Consider the following 14,553-nt stretch of genomic DNA (forward strand, 5'->3'; position numbering starts at 1 on the left):
GGACAAAGTACAACTGGTGGCAGAGTGGGACAGCACCAGTCCCACAGAGGTCACTGCAGTGAGGTTGGTGATGCTACAGTGGCTTTGCTGGGTTTTGCCCTGGAGCAGTTGTATTTGCTATTTCATACTGCATGTCATTTATGATATATTATTGGTATCATACCACAGGACACAGCATATGTTCTAAGAGGCCACAGGCCTCTCTTACAATCCTTTGAATTTAGCTTGATTTTAGGCAGAGAAAGATTGCCTTAAGTTTTGCTTTCATCTCTCTAAATAGGTAGTGCTAAAAGCACGTAAAAACATCCTATTGGTGTACCAGTATAAAGCTATTTTAAAAGGCTTAAAAGTTGCTTTGAAATAAGCCGAGAGAATCTCCAAATTGACAGCTGCAAGGGGGAAAAAAAAAATCTACTAAAGGCAGATTTCCCTGCAGAACAGCCCTCCCCATTGCAGAGCTTGGAGGGCGGGGGGGGGGGCACTTTCCTCCATCCAAAAGCCTGTCCCCATGACCTCGTGACAGGGGAAGCTGTGCCATTTATAGATGCTACTCTGCGAGCAGACATGCGTTGCTGTAACAGTGAACGCCACAGGCAGCATCTGTCCAAGGAGCCCAAATACCATGCTCCAGAACACAAGAACTCCGAAACGCATAGTCACAAGATTAGTTTGCTTTAATGTGTCTAATTTATTTTGGCATTTCCTAGGGACAGAAAAAATAGCAGAAAACAACTACGGGCAGTGCTGTTGTATCATCTCTGAAGAGCATGAAAACGTACAACTTCAAGAAACGTGTCTTTTGGGTGGGGGGTTTTTTGATTTGTTTGTTTTTAATTCAAGAAGGAACAACCCACAACTTTCCATTGTGCCACTTGGACACACTTTGCACCGTGCAGTATCACAGGTCAACTCATGCCCAAGGCAAAACCTGAAATATGGTTTCCCATTAGAGCTTCGAGATTGCCACCACACATATTCAAACAGACACAACCACCGGTAACTCAGCAATACAGAAAAAGTTATATGCTTCTAACTAGAATTTAATAAGAACAATCCTATCCTCCCTAGGGCCACACCAGAGCAACAAACCTCAAACACTGATGAAAACCTTAAATATCCACTGCTATGGCTGCATCCTTGTATTTGGGGGAGAGGCCTCTGACCCCTTTGGCTCTTTTCCAACCAACACAAAAACTTGTCCCCCCTGTTTAATAGCCCGGTTAAACTATAGGAGCACTGCAGAGCATGGCACAGGGAAAAGAGGAGCTGAGGGTCTGGACTCCTAACCCAGTGTTCTGGGAGCTATTTATGCACCAGACAAGCTTTGGTTAACTCCACTGACCCATCATCTCAATATTTGAACTTGACCACCTCCATCAAGGCTTACATGCAAACCAGAACCTTTTCAAAGAGTTTGGACTTAAGAAACTGAAGTGAAGCTCATCAGATGTGGGTTATTCCACTAATTTGTCAGTTCCAATGAGGAGAATTAAATGGAACTGCTTCCTTGAGAATTTCTTTGTAAAGCGGGTCCAGAAGCTGCAAAAAAAGTCAGTTAGCTCTGTTCTTCCATATTTGTAGTAATCCTCTTTTTGAATGCAAGACTGCATTTTCTTAGTCAAAAGACTAACAAGTGCTCTATGATAGATAAATAAAGGCATGAAGCAAGAAGTAGCTTACTCAAAATGTCCTGGTAGATTTTAATATCTCTTTTCTTAAGCATAAACAAGTGACTAGATGAAGAGAATTCCCAATTCCTGTGGGTAACAGGAATGGAGCTTTCGAACAGAACACCATCACAACAATTACAGTATCTCATGTGAGGTAAAACACCACATACTGGTTTCCTACTTGCAAGTTTAATGGAGCTGTTATGTGCAGACAGCTGTAAGAAAAAAATTACCTTTGGGTAAAAATAAAAAGGGAGCTTGAGAATCCAGAAATCAACTACAGGGGGGAAAAAAAGAAAAGATGCAAAACATTAAGCAGACTCTATGAAGAAGTGTAGATAGAAGGAAGGAGAGCCCAAATGCTAGCAACACTAATAGCATTCGGTGGACCATTAAATGCTGAAAATATCTGTATAGTTAACTTCCCTGCAGTATATGAGGCTGTCATCTTCTGCTGTTTGGAGAGCTGTATGAAGCCTGCTCTGCGTTACTTCTATCAGCCTCTCAAACCACCATCATTTAGGGGCTGATGCAAAGTGGGATGAAATCAACAACTTTTAGCTAACACAAACAAGTGAGTTTCAAGTTAGATACTGTAATTTATTCATTGCTTTGTGCACTCTCCTACCCTGCTCCTCTCTGTGCTTACACATTTAATATTTCTCAGTGCCAAAGTGGAAAACCTCTGTTTATCTATAGCTGAAAAGAGAAGATTCTCTTTCCATCAATACCAGATTATTGGCACTGATTTAGTTAAATTATTCTGGATTTATGCTGTTAGATTAGTGTAAATTAACCCAAGCAGAATCAGAGGTCTAGAATGGATTTCCAGAGGTCATTCAGTCCATCCACCTGCACAAGGAAGAGTTGTATAGGCCATTCCTGACAGACAGAGGTCTGGCTATTTTCAAAGTGTCAGAGACCCACCTCTTCCAGGGAATCTGCTCCAGTCCTTCACACTCCCTTAGTATCAGATTAATTACTAAAGTGCCTTAATTATCCCTTGAAGTAGTTTAGCCCACAGCTTCTTGTCTTAACTGCCAGGGTGAGGAAGACCAAATCATTCCCCTTTTGCTTTGCAGCTGCTGACAATACTTTGGAAGACATTTAGTCTTCTCCTCAGTCTCCATCTCCTGAGGATGAAAACCCCTCAATCTTTCCTGGCAGATCAAGTCTTCTAGACCCTTGATCAGTCTTACCATTCTCTTTGTCATACTCAGCTCAGCCTTGAAGGACGCTGGCCAGGAGCAAGCGCTGTGCTCCTGCTTGCTGGCACGGAGCTGACTGCAAGGATTATGGCACTTGCCACAGTGGCAACAGTCTTGCTCGTACACTTGATGTGCCTTTTCTGCACCTGCATGGCACTGCTTAGTCACAATCACCTTGTAAGCCATCGAAATCTTTCATCCTTACTGATAAATCAACTATGAATTTAGTTGTTGTTCCCCAACCTGTTATAACTATATAATAACCTATATTAAGAGTTTATTGCAAAACATAAATCTATATTCAGCAGAGGGACGATGCACTGTCCCAGCTGAATGGCAAGCTGGTTTTACTGCATCTCTAGCTTTCAAAGACCATACTGAATTCTAATCCTGCCCAGTGTGCTCACAGACTCTTCTATCAGCTGAAAATTTATTCTCTGTACTCTCCCTTCTATCAGCCAGATCACCTATGGAAACAAAAGACACGTACACAAAACTGCCCCCTTAAAACATCCCTCAAAAACATCACTCTATCAGTTTTCCAAGCAGTTTTGCACCCAAGTATTTTCGTCCATGCCATCCTTCTAGGAGCGCATGTGAAACAGCTCCAAAATTCAAACCAATCTCAGGGTGGTACCCTATTTTAGTGGGAAATTAGACTGGTTTGAATCTCTTGCATCTTGAAAAATGCGACAGCTGCCCGTTACTCATCCCCTTGTTTTCTTTGAGGTGCTCACAAATATTTTGTTTGGTTATTTGTTCCAGTGTTTTTCCAGGAACTGAATCTAAGCTGACAGGTCTATAATTCTAGACCTGCTTGTTAGCACCACTTTTGTACCGATGAGCTCAAACCTGCACACAGTACTCCTGGGCTCTGCTCCAACAGACCACTTTAGCACATATTTAATTGCAAGAGTGAGAAACATCTGTGGCTTTAGAGGAGATGAGTCACATGCTTAATGTTACGCATGTGCTTGGATGGTTTTCTAGTTCCTAAGAATGGATACATTAAAAAAAAAAAACAACAAAACAACACAAACCCAACAATATACCAAAATGAAACAAAACAAAGATGTGCATTTATACAATAGTTATGACTTTAAGAATGCAAATCCCAACAAATATTACATATTGATCTCTATGGATTAGTGAAAAGCAGGAACCATTCTGTTGCCCTGTGATCATCTCCACTATGATGTCTTCTTTTGCTATTGTGCTGCATTATTATTTAGTTTTGTAAGACCTTTCTCAAGTCTCCCTTATCTTAATACCGATTACATTTTGCCTACAGCAAGTTTTTCAGCCTTACTAGTCCTTTCTTCTAAGCAGATAATTAATTGATTAGATGTCACTTAGTCTGTCATGAACCACTATTGACACCTCTCGTAGCAGCTTTTTGAGCATTTCAAGTATATTTTTATGCTTTTGAAAGACACTGATAGCTCCAGAGAGCTAGACTGATCTCACTCCTAGGTCAACTCTGCCCAGACCAGTTCAAACCAACAAAGCTAATAAACCCCACACTTCATCCCCCAACTTTAAGATTACCTGTAGCAATATTCCAGGAGGAAACAGCATATTGAAAATGGTCAAACACACAATGGAGTCAGCACACAATGGTGGGGCTCAACAGCAGTCCCCTGTTGCTCTCCATCCTCTCCTCCAACTTCAGGAAGCCTTTGCTGGTCTGCCAAGTCAGGCATTCAGCTTAAACACAGCCCTGGATCTGGCTCATCAAATGAACCATTTACACCTGATGAGCTGCCTGTGGGCTTGACCCTCTCCACACCAAGGGTCACTTAGCTCTGCTCCATGGGACTGCCCATCCAATGGCTAATTGCCATTTGAACAGTGTCACCTGGATAATCAGGTGCTGAGCCCAGCACCTAAGAGCTATGCTTCGCTCTGCTCAGCTTCCCCTGTTTTTCTAACTGCTTGTTGTTTGCTACTGAGTGCAGGAGGGACGTGGCCAGCCAGGCTTTCTTCCATACTTCTTCTAGCGAATTCCTTCCTTCCCTCCACACAAACCATTTCCCCAGCGAAGAGACCTCAAAGCACACTCCTTATCCCAGACTAATATTATCTTATGCAAACAGAATTGGGGGGGAATTCCAGCTAACACAGCTTTCTTGCTAGCTAATTATTCTTCAAAGAAGTTTTAGGCAGTCCCAGGGAACATCTAACTATTGATTTTCTACTCTATACAATTTCCCCACAAAATGTAATCATTCTCCCCTTGTCTCGCACTGTCACTTGTCTCTCAGAACAACCTGGGAACAATAAAAGAATGGAATAGAGGGGATCAATAAGGGCACTGTCAAAAAAAATAATCTCTGTACAAGCAGAGTCTGTGAAAGCAAACTCAAGAAATGTATGTAGACCTTGTTTAATATTCATCAGCCAGTGTACTGTATAACTGAAACCCAAATGTAACTGTTATGAAAATTCAGGCTAGAAGGAAACCAAATGGAGACAGCATTCTAAGGACTTTGGCATTTCGGAGTTTCTCATTTCTGGATTTCTACCATAAATGTACCACAGAGGGAAATGTTATTGAATATATTGGTTGCTTACAAATGGCTACATTTGTATATAAATTCACTTTTTGCTAAAAAAGAGAAAAGAAATTGGCAATAAGAGACTCCAAGAAGCCAGCCTAGTATAAATCTTATTGCTAACACATGATTTTATGGAACAACAAAACAAAATTGGAATTGAGACCAGCAAACCTAAAAACCCTGTTGAGCAATATTACGCCATTTTTTTCTTCCTCAGCTCCCTGCGCAACAAAGTGCTTGATGCACGATTAACTTCATGAACGTTAAGAATGCCTTTTGACTCCAAAAAGTTAGCACCCTTACATTTACCTGCATTCTGAATACTGAGTATTTATGCTGGTGCTTAATTCCTCTGTGTTTGCTATAAAATTCAGCCTACTTAAGGACACTATCAAATAATTGCTTCATTCTGCCTAGTAAATCTGCCTGGCGAGGGATGGGCAGTCTCCAGAGGGGCCAGAACCACTTCTGTTACAATCACAACACACAGCAGGGAAGAGAAGGGCTTGTTTAGAGAACAGGGAGAGCAGGTTGGGCACAGAGCAGTACCGCTTTGCCCACATCTGTGCTGACAAAACTCTGTGATGTAAGTTGAAGGCGCTCCCTAAGTGCTTTTAATCAGGAGAGGGCTGCACAAAGCCAGTTCAAGAAGCTGTGTTTGGGTCTCTGTTGACCTCTGCCAGGTCTCTGCTTTTCCCTTGTAGTACCGGCACAACAGAGTAAAGAAGTTATTTTGATTTCTTCCATGTCTAGGATTAAAACCCTGCAGGACTAGCAATGAATGTTGGTTCTGAGGCTGTACTGCTCACACTTGAGCCTGGTTTAATCAGGTTTTGCCAGCCCCTTTCCTTTAGATGTCCAATGACAGTTCAGGAGGGGAAAAGAAATGCTTTGGAAAATAGAATACACAATTACAGTTCATGGTAAGGTTTCTTCCCCATTTTCTTCAGAAATTTTCAAGTCCTCCCTATTTCCCTTAGGAAAAGAAATTCCTATCAGAAGCTATTTAATGAAAGAAAAGAAAAAGCTATTATTGACTTAAAGAAAATAACTAGCTGAGCAAATGTAGGTAAACTATGTCTTGCTGCTGCTGCCAGGCAGAGAAGCTGGTGCTCAGCAGACAGCTTCTTTGGTATGTCAACACTTAGCTATGCATCCTGGCATTCATTATTTAACAGGCTCCATGTGACATAAAGCTTTCAGAAACATGATATTCTTTAGCAACCCAGATAAGAACTCAGGTTTGAAACGTTCCCATTGCTAACTGAGCAACAGCTTCGATTCTCACTGATCTGAAACGCAACTGTGTGGACATCCCTGTGCCCCGTCAGAGCAATGGCCAGTGGGCCCTGCTAGAAAGCAAGCTGGTTTCAGAATAGAAACATCATCACAGAACTGAGCTGCTCTGTGGCACGTTGTCTGAATTTGAGTCGAATTCCTGTTCCCTGTTTGTCTGGCACCCTTGGAAATCTGCCAAAAAATAGAAAACCCCAGATGCCAGAGGAAAGGACTGGCCAAAATCCACATGCAAAGTTTATCATTAAAACCTTAAATCTCAACTCCCAAATCCAAGTGCTTAAAGTTATGCTCCAAGCCCTCTGTGAGCGGCATTAAAAATGACCTGGTTTAGAGTGACTCTGAGCAGCGGAGCCCTGTCAGGAGCCTTAAACATTCACTGCGCTGCTCCAAACCATCTCCCTTTCATTTGGGGGCCCATTCAAAAAGTGGGCATTTGCACAATAGCAAGAACAAAGCAAAAGGACCTAAGCAAAACCCAGCCCTTTAAGATTTAAAATACATCCATTTTCACTTTCCCAGCATTAACAAGAGCACTTTCTTCCACACCTTTGGGCATCAACGTGCCAAGAGATGAGGGCAAGAAGCACAGATGCTGCAAGCCAAAGGAGAAGACAAGCTGGGAAGAACCCAAGTTTCACCCAAGAGCAGAATGACATTTCAGTACATTATGCTTGGGAGGGTGCCAGTCCAAATGATCTCCTACGCACTGCCTAGGCTGGAAAAATAAACCCCCATATTTCTGTAATAGTGCAGTTACAATTTCTTACCAGTGATGCAACCGTTAGAGGCGGCAAAGATCCTGAGTCAGGGAAACTGCTCAGCTGAGGGGAACGGGGTAAACATACAGCTTCTGAAAAATGGGTCCTGTATTTTCTCATAAAAGCAGGACTGTATGAGGGGCAGGGAAAAGGGGTAAGAAACTGCCCTGAAGAATAACATTTACATCCTGTTATCTACGAAGACCTGGCTCTGCCAACCATGTACTCCCCCCCTGAGCCCAGAATCTGGTCCTACGTGCTGTCTCACTTACTGAAGGGCCAAGAAGATAACCCCTTGCAGTTTCTCAGAGAGGGCACGCTTGACAGCACTTCTGGCATCTGGAAATTGAACTATACCAGAGAAGCCAAGCCTTCTTTTCTGTGGGCTTTTACATTGCAGGAGGAAACCAGACCTATTGATTAATTCCCTCTGCATAATTTAAGTGAGGTTTGGGACCAGGTGCAAGTGGGTGAGTAGTAGCTGCTGTCTCTTGAATCATTCTCTGCAGGATTCAAATTGGATCAGTGGGCTTAGCAGCAAATTTCAGTACCTCTGTTTCTTCTATTAAAAGCCCCTTCACGGCCTACAATATCTCTTCTTCTCTTGCATCCCTCCAACTCTACCATGAAATTGACTTCTATTTTAAAAAGTGCAAACCTTCCTGTATTTCCATCCTCTGGGCTTTTCCTTGTCTTTTGCGGGGGCAGGTATTGAGCTTGTCCTGCATATGAGGCAACTCGGACTTTTAATTGGAGACACTTGGTCTCCAATTTGCTCTGTGCCCTTACGCCACTTCTCCTCCACTTCCTTACCCATCCTTGTGCCCTCACTACCAGCTGACACACTGCTAAGGAGAGGCAAATGATACTCAGTACAAAATTGCAGGGTAATTTCCATAGAGTGATTTCTAGCAGAAATCAGTGTCTACATTCCTCCACTTCAGACCAACTGGCAAATTATGTGTCACATTCTGTGTTGTCCTTGAACGATTGAGCACAATGGAAATGGGCCCTTAAATCCACCAGCTCTCCGATTTATGTCCTTAAATAGTGAGGGATGACAGTAAATTCCTTGCACCCTCATCTGTATCAGAATTAGGTCATTAGGACACCATTTGGTAGGCTAACTGGTCTGCTGGATGGGTGCTTATGCAGCAGACTGATAAGTGTGGCTGGTCATCACCTAAAAGCACAATCTGCCCTTGGTGTGAATGTTACTTTACCCTAGAAAGATGTAGCCATCTGAGGCTATACACTTGTTAGCCTCACCTAGGTCTTTGTCGAGTGAACAAACGTATGTCCTTCTGAAGCCTGTAAGTTGATGGCATCAAGGAGCAGAGAACGGAGATACTGTTTTTTGCAACGCCAGAGAAGGAGCAGCACCCTCCTGTGCTCATGTATATTTATTGCACTGCAAACTTAGCGCTCTTTTGCTGCTAATCAGCACAAAGTATTTTTTGGCTGTCTGCCTCCTAGGTCTCTTTCATTGCGTGCCCCCTCCAGACTCTGTGTTTTCAGGGGTGTAACTTTCCTGATATACCTCTAAAACATCCCAGCTTGTCTGGTGGCTCTGTGGAATTTCCATACTTCTCAGCGTGTCTCACCTACTTCCCACCCAGCTGATCCTGGGACGCAAGTGAGAGCTGGCACATCTGCATGGCATTATCCGAACGCTTAAACCTTGCACAGAGGGGCTGCAGAGCAGAGGCCACATTTTCACCTGCAGAGGGAAGGTGGGACGTGTACAGGATAATCCTCCTTTTCTGCAGGTATAAACAGGGCCCATTTTTCCACTGCGCAGGCTGCCATCTCGTGGGCATCGTCTGGCACAGCATCTTCCTGGAAATAAATAACAACTCCCAAGGGCTAATAACACGGTACTGTCAATATTCTGCTCTGCTGATCTAAGAAACCACACAGCTTCAGCTCCCTGGCTTTGGAAGATTATAGAGGAGCAGAGACGATGGAGTTGTTCAGCTGGTAACACGGTTGGTAGGATAGATTTTTCATAAAAAAAATTTAATGGGTAAATCTATAGGTGCCGGTGTGGAATACTAAGGTCAGAAAGCAAGCTCAGCATACTTCTTACACAAAAGCTAAAACCCCGCTGCCTCGGTCACCGTATGAGCCCCAGGCTACTGCTGTTCTGTCACTGCATCGATACGGTGCAATCAGGCATCCAAAAATAACAGAAATCTTTGTATTGACTTCAGAAAGTTTTGGCTCCAGTTCAGATGTGAGACAATCAGAGTTGGCTTAAAAATCGCTGATGGACCCTGCTGCTGTCATGAGCACCCTGTCCTTACAGGGGTAAGCTATGCCCCTGGAAAGTAGGGAAGATCCTGGTATTTTCTTACCGATTTGTTAGGATATAGCAACTTGAGTCAGATTTCAAGTTTCTAGCTCTTGCATTGTGAGAATTTGCAATTTGTAAATGTGTCCTGTGTTTTTTCAGGCACTTACACAATATTAATCAAAATTACTGAAAGTTAATTCTGGGCAGATTTGGAGTGGGTTATTTAGGGCTTGGGTAAAATTCTTTTAAAATTTGCTAACACTTACACTGGATCACTTTATCAGCATTTAACTGATTTTGTATCTACTCTGACACCACTGGAATTGCCCAACAGTCTGATTGTGTAAGGGCTTTTCATCATATGGAGCTGCTCAGGAAGAGACACTGTGTTCAAACACATGCTCTTTCTCAAACTGAATTAACTTTTAACCGGAGATGAACCCTAATCTCATAACGTTATGCCTCTTTTTCAGTAACCCTCAGGTTCAAAACAGTTTACCTGATGAATCTAACTATGTCTGCACTGCGTGGCTATGGTGAAAATACATGCTGGAGGAAACCACTTTGATTTCAGCACTTTCTACCTCTGGTCACCAGGAAGAGAAGAAAACTCGATCTCCCCTCAGCCTTATCCTCCACCTCCACTTGAGCTCTCAGTTTGTCACGCTGTGGTAATCCTTCCATACTAGAAATGGGTATTAGTCTGTGTGGAGAAGCACTCTAAGCATTTGACTGCCTTTTGAGTCATTTTGCGGTAGCACTTTCAAGTCAGAATCATCCAACATTTGTCTTGCAAGTTAGAAATGAGACAAAGCAGCGTTCATTTTTTTGTTTGTTTCTGGAAAGTATTAATTGGAAGGTATAGGGTATCTTTTCACCTTCCACACTGTCCATGCACAAGGATACACCAGCCAAACCATGATGTATTTATCCCTGAGCCAGGGGTTTTCCAGTTTAAAGAGGATCAGTCACTTCAGGTTAAAGAAGAAGGCAGATTTTCCTGCTTCTAAGAGAATTTCCCTCCCAGAATCTCTCTTTCTCTGTTTGCTACTACTCCAGTACTGGCAGAAAGGACTTAATCCTAGGGACTTAATAAAATAACTTCTGACAAATGGAAGACTTCATCTCTCTAATAGACTGGACATTGTACGCAGTGACAGGTATTTGAAAATATTTCATGGGTAGAGATATTCCTGCCTTGCCCTTCAAAAGGAAGCCATCTTCCTTTTATGACACACAATACACGTGGCATCCTAAATCTGTTTTGTCAACTGAGTCCAAGGTTTTTAAAAATATGCAATAAGATTTTAATACAGCTCATCACATTATACAGAACCAGACACCCTGCTTAGTCTTCAAAGACTTGATATTCCCCATGCACAGCCCACATGCAACTGCTCCGATCTAATTACATGCAATGACAGCCTTCAACTGGCTCCCTTCCTCTGACACCACAGCAGAGCATTCACTGGCTCAGTCTTGAACTAGGATGCGCAGCTTGCCAGCTCTAAAAACTGCAAGCATTTCTGTTCAGAATGTCTTTGGCTGTCTAACTGCACCCAAAATACATTATTTTAATTTTCTTCCTGGAAAGCTATTTTTCCCAGTCCTGAAACGCTTGCCCGCAGAAGCAGATTCAATTTCAACTTTTTGGATAGGTGCAGGAAGCAGTTTCATTTGCGCGTTAGCATTAGAAGGTAGGAATGAATTTTGCTAAGCTGCTATCCAGATGGGCTGGTCAAGATGAGTTTCATGTTTCTTTCTGTTAGATAAGCCTCATTTTTGTACCAGTATCAAAAAATCCCAGCTAAGGTCAGCAGCGTGCTATGCTATTCGCTGTATGATAGCAAGAGGCAAGCTGAGGAGTCTGGGCTCTGAGTTGACAAGACACAATGGATGGCAAAGAGAAGAGTCGCATTGTTGGTGAAGTGCATCTTAACACAGCCAGCTCCTACGGGTCAGAAATCCTGGTCCCGCACCCTGGAAATCATCAACCTGACTTCAAAAGCTTAAGAGGGTTCTGTGTTTATTGTTTCCTGGGTTTGCTTGGTTATTTGGAGCCTAAAAAGGAGGCACTCTGTCACACTTCCAGCATTTTTCTGAAGCTTTGACAAAGAGACACTTTGCACCAAAAGTGACTCCTGTGAAGCCGAGGATGGTTACTTGAAAATACAAGAGTTTCATCTTTGCTTCAGAAAATAAAAGTAATAAGGACTTCCACAGGGCACTGGAGAGTTGAGGCTGCAAGGAAGACATCATTACTCCTCCTACCCACTACTGAGAGCAGGTACCACTGAGCATGACAGATGGCAAATTTTGAGACAGCTCCAATCTGCAATAAGACCATCAGGAGGGATATAGGTATGAGGGGCTGAGGGAACAGGAACAAGAGAATGAGTAAAATAAACAGGGGTGAGTAGACTTGAGAAGAGGCAAAAAGATAAGAGGGAGATTAAGGGCAGAGAAAAGCTACGTTGCCCTCTTTTCCCTTGTATTTTGATTCTTACTGGAGCTATGCTGGACAAAGATATGTGCATATTATTTAAATATCCCGTAGCAAGCTCTGCTCCCCACAGCCACTGACCCTCTGCTCAGGGACTAGGTAAAAAGCAGATCTTTCTCCTCTTAAGTCAGCCTGGAAGTCCTGGGGCACACGAGAGGAGCACAGCCCATCCTAGCTTTCCATTATCATGGTCCTTTCCAGCCAGCACCCGAGAATAAACTGACAGCCCTTTAGAAACGCACCCTGTTTTGAGGGTAGGGACAATGTGGCAACACTTCCCTGCTCAACAGAAAGGTCACAGCTTCATTTTTTTCCATCTAATTTGCTTTGGAGCAATAACTAACAGAGTTAGTAAGATCTGGGATGCAGCACTTTTGAATATCTGCTTATCTAATGACCTAAGAAGAGATTGTGATGCCTCTGGAAAGCTTGTTCTTTGGTTTTTAACTGTAGCAACTTGTTATTTCACAGTGTGAAACTTACTGGGTGACCTAGAGGAAAGCTTTAAGCATAAGCTTCACAGATTGCTGTTTCCAGAAAGGCTCTGAGGAAGAGTGGAAGATCTCTGGGCATGTTCCAGGTGCAGACTTGTTCAGATCCTCATCAGTACCGGCCTCCTCACCTCCTTTCGTAAAATCCAGACCTTTGCTTAAACTTGCTACTGGAAAACCACAACTGACTTGAATTACACATGTGGTAGAACACATTATGATAGAGATAAAAAATTTAGAGTTTTTATTTGCAATGAGTTCTAAAAATTAAAAAGGGATTTCAGAAGCCAGACAAAGCAGACAGTAATAAATTCAATATGAATATTAACACATATGCATGTGTATGTGTGTGTACAAATATATGTAGGTATTTGAATTCGGAACAGAATATCATAAATGCAGAGGAAAATCATTGCAACAAATAAATTCTACTGCACATAGTCTGCACTATAGACCTGAGTGGCCTCATTTGCTGGACTAGGTACTCATGAAGTTGTTTCTAACTATGAAGGATCCAGTCCTAATCCATAACTCTCACACTAAATTACTCTGTTGCTCTGACAACATACTGCGCCTGTTCTCAGACAGGAGTGTGTCACATTTGTGTGCCATATTTTTAATATCTTTTGAAGTTTATTTGGAATAGAGACAGCAGAAGATTCAGAGGTTAGTTGGGTGACCAACTATTCTTCAGGAGAATGGTCTTGCCAATGCCTGCGATCTTTGTGTTATTAACGGGACACGAAAGCTGAGAGTAGAGGCTGGCAGACGCAGAGGAGGGGTGGGTAGGAGGCACGGAGGAGGTGAATCTGGAATCCCTCCCCATCTTTTTATGCTGGAGGGAACCAGACAGGGAAGCTGGCTGGAGGACAGGCTGTTATCAACTCTCATGATTTTGAGGGTTGCATAATATTTTTTAAATGTAAAGACAAAGCTTTGTGACTCATACTGTTGCAGAAGACTGAGTGATCTTTTGAAGGCTAAAAAAGGGCAGCATCTCCCAGTATGATGGAGCATGATCAAATAAATCCAAGTGAGGACAGGTATCTGTATATCTTCTTTAGGTTTAACCATTCCACTTCCTAATTTGTCTCCCAGCAGCAAAGCATAACCTCCTTTTCCAAGCCATTTGAGGCTTAAAGTCCTATTGTGACATGCCTACAGGAGACCTGAGCATTGCAGAAGAGAGAGCACTGAACAATTTAAAACTAAAGTAAATCTAGACAGATGGCAGCCGACAAGAATAAAGACACACAAATGCCTCGGCACATGGAAAAGAGATTTAAACAATAATAATTCCCTTTCACCTTAGAATGGCATTCAAAACACTTATGTCAGTGCAAAGGGATCCCCACGCAAACATGAAACATAGCTGATTGCAGGGAGCAGTGCCATTTCTGGAGACAGCATGGCACCACCAGTGCCACAACTAGTTACAGCAGGTATTTAAGATAAACAACTAAAAGTGAACAAGGTGGACTGTGGAGCTACAGTGATGCAAATCAGGCAAATATTTAGGACCATCCCTGTGCCCGTTAAGTCCTGCTGCTTCCTCTGCTGCTCTGTGTATGTCAGTGAATGACTTTGGCCCCTTTATATTTTTCACAAGCCAACTTTAAATCACAATTAATAAAGGCATCTGGTTCTTTCAACCATTTCATTTTACTCAGAGGAGGTAGATATGACATACTATCCATTCCAATCGCTGCTCGGAGAGTTTCTCAGATGAAAGAATGGGCAGAGAAAACACTGCCTAATCAAATTTCTCCT

General features: G+C 42.7%; 1 protein-coding gene across 1 annotated transcript in view; it reads right to left on the reverse strand.

Annotated features, from left to right (window-relative positions):
- Positions 1-14,553, reverse strand: part of PAK7 (p21 protein (Cdc42/Rac)-activated kinase 7) — a 173,254-nt gene that overhangs the window by 136,859 nt on the left and 21,842 nt on the right. The window lies entirely within an intron of this gene.

This window comes from Calidris pugnax, unplaced genomic scaffold, assembly GCF_001431845.1.
Source record: "Calidris pugnax isolate Ruff unplaced genomic scaffold, ASM143184v1 scaffold31, whole genome shotgun sequence".
NCBI lineage: Eukaryota > Metazoa > Chordata > Aves > Charadriiformes > Scolopacidae > Calidris > Calidris pugnax.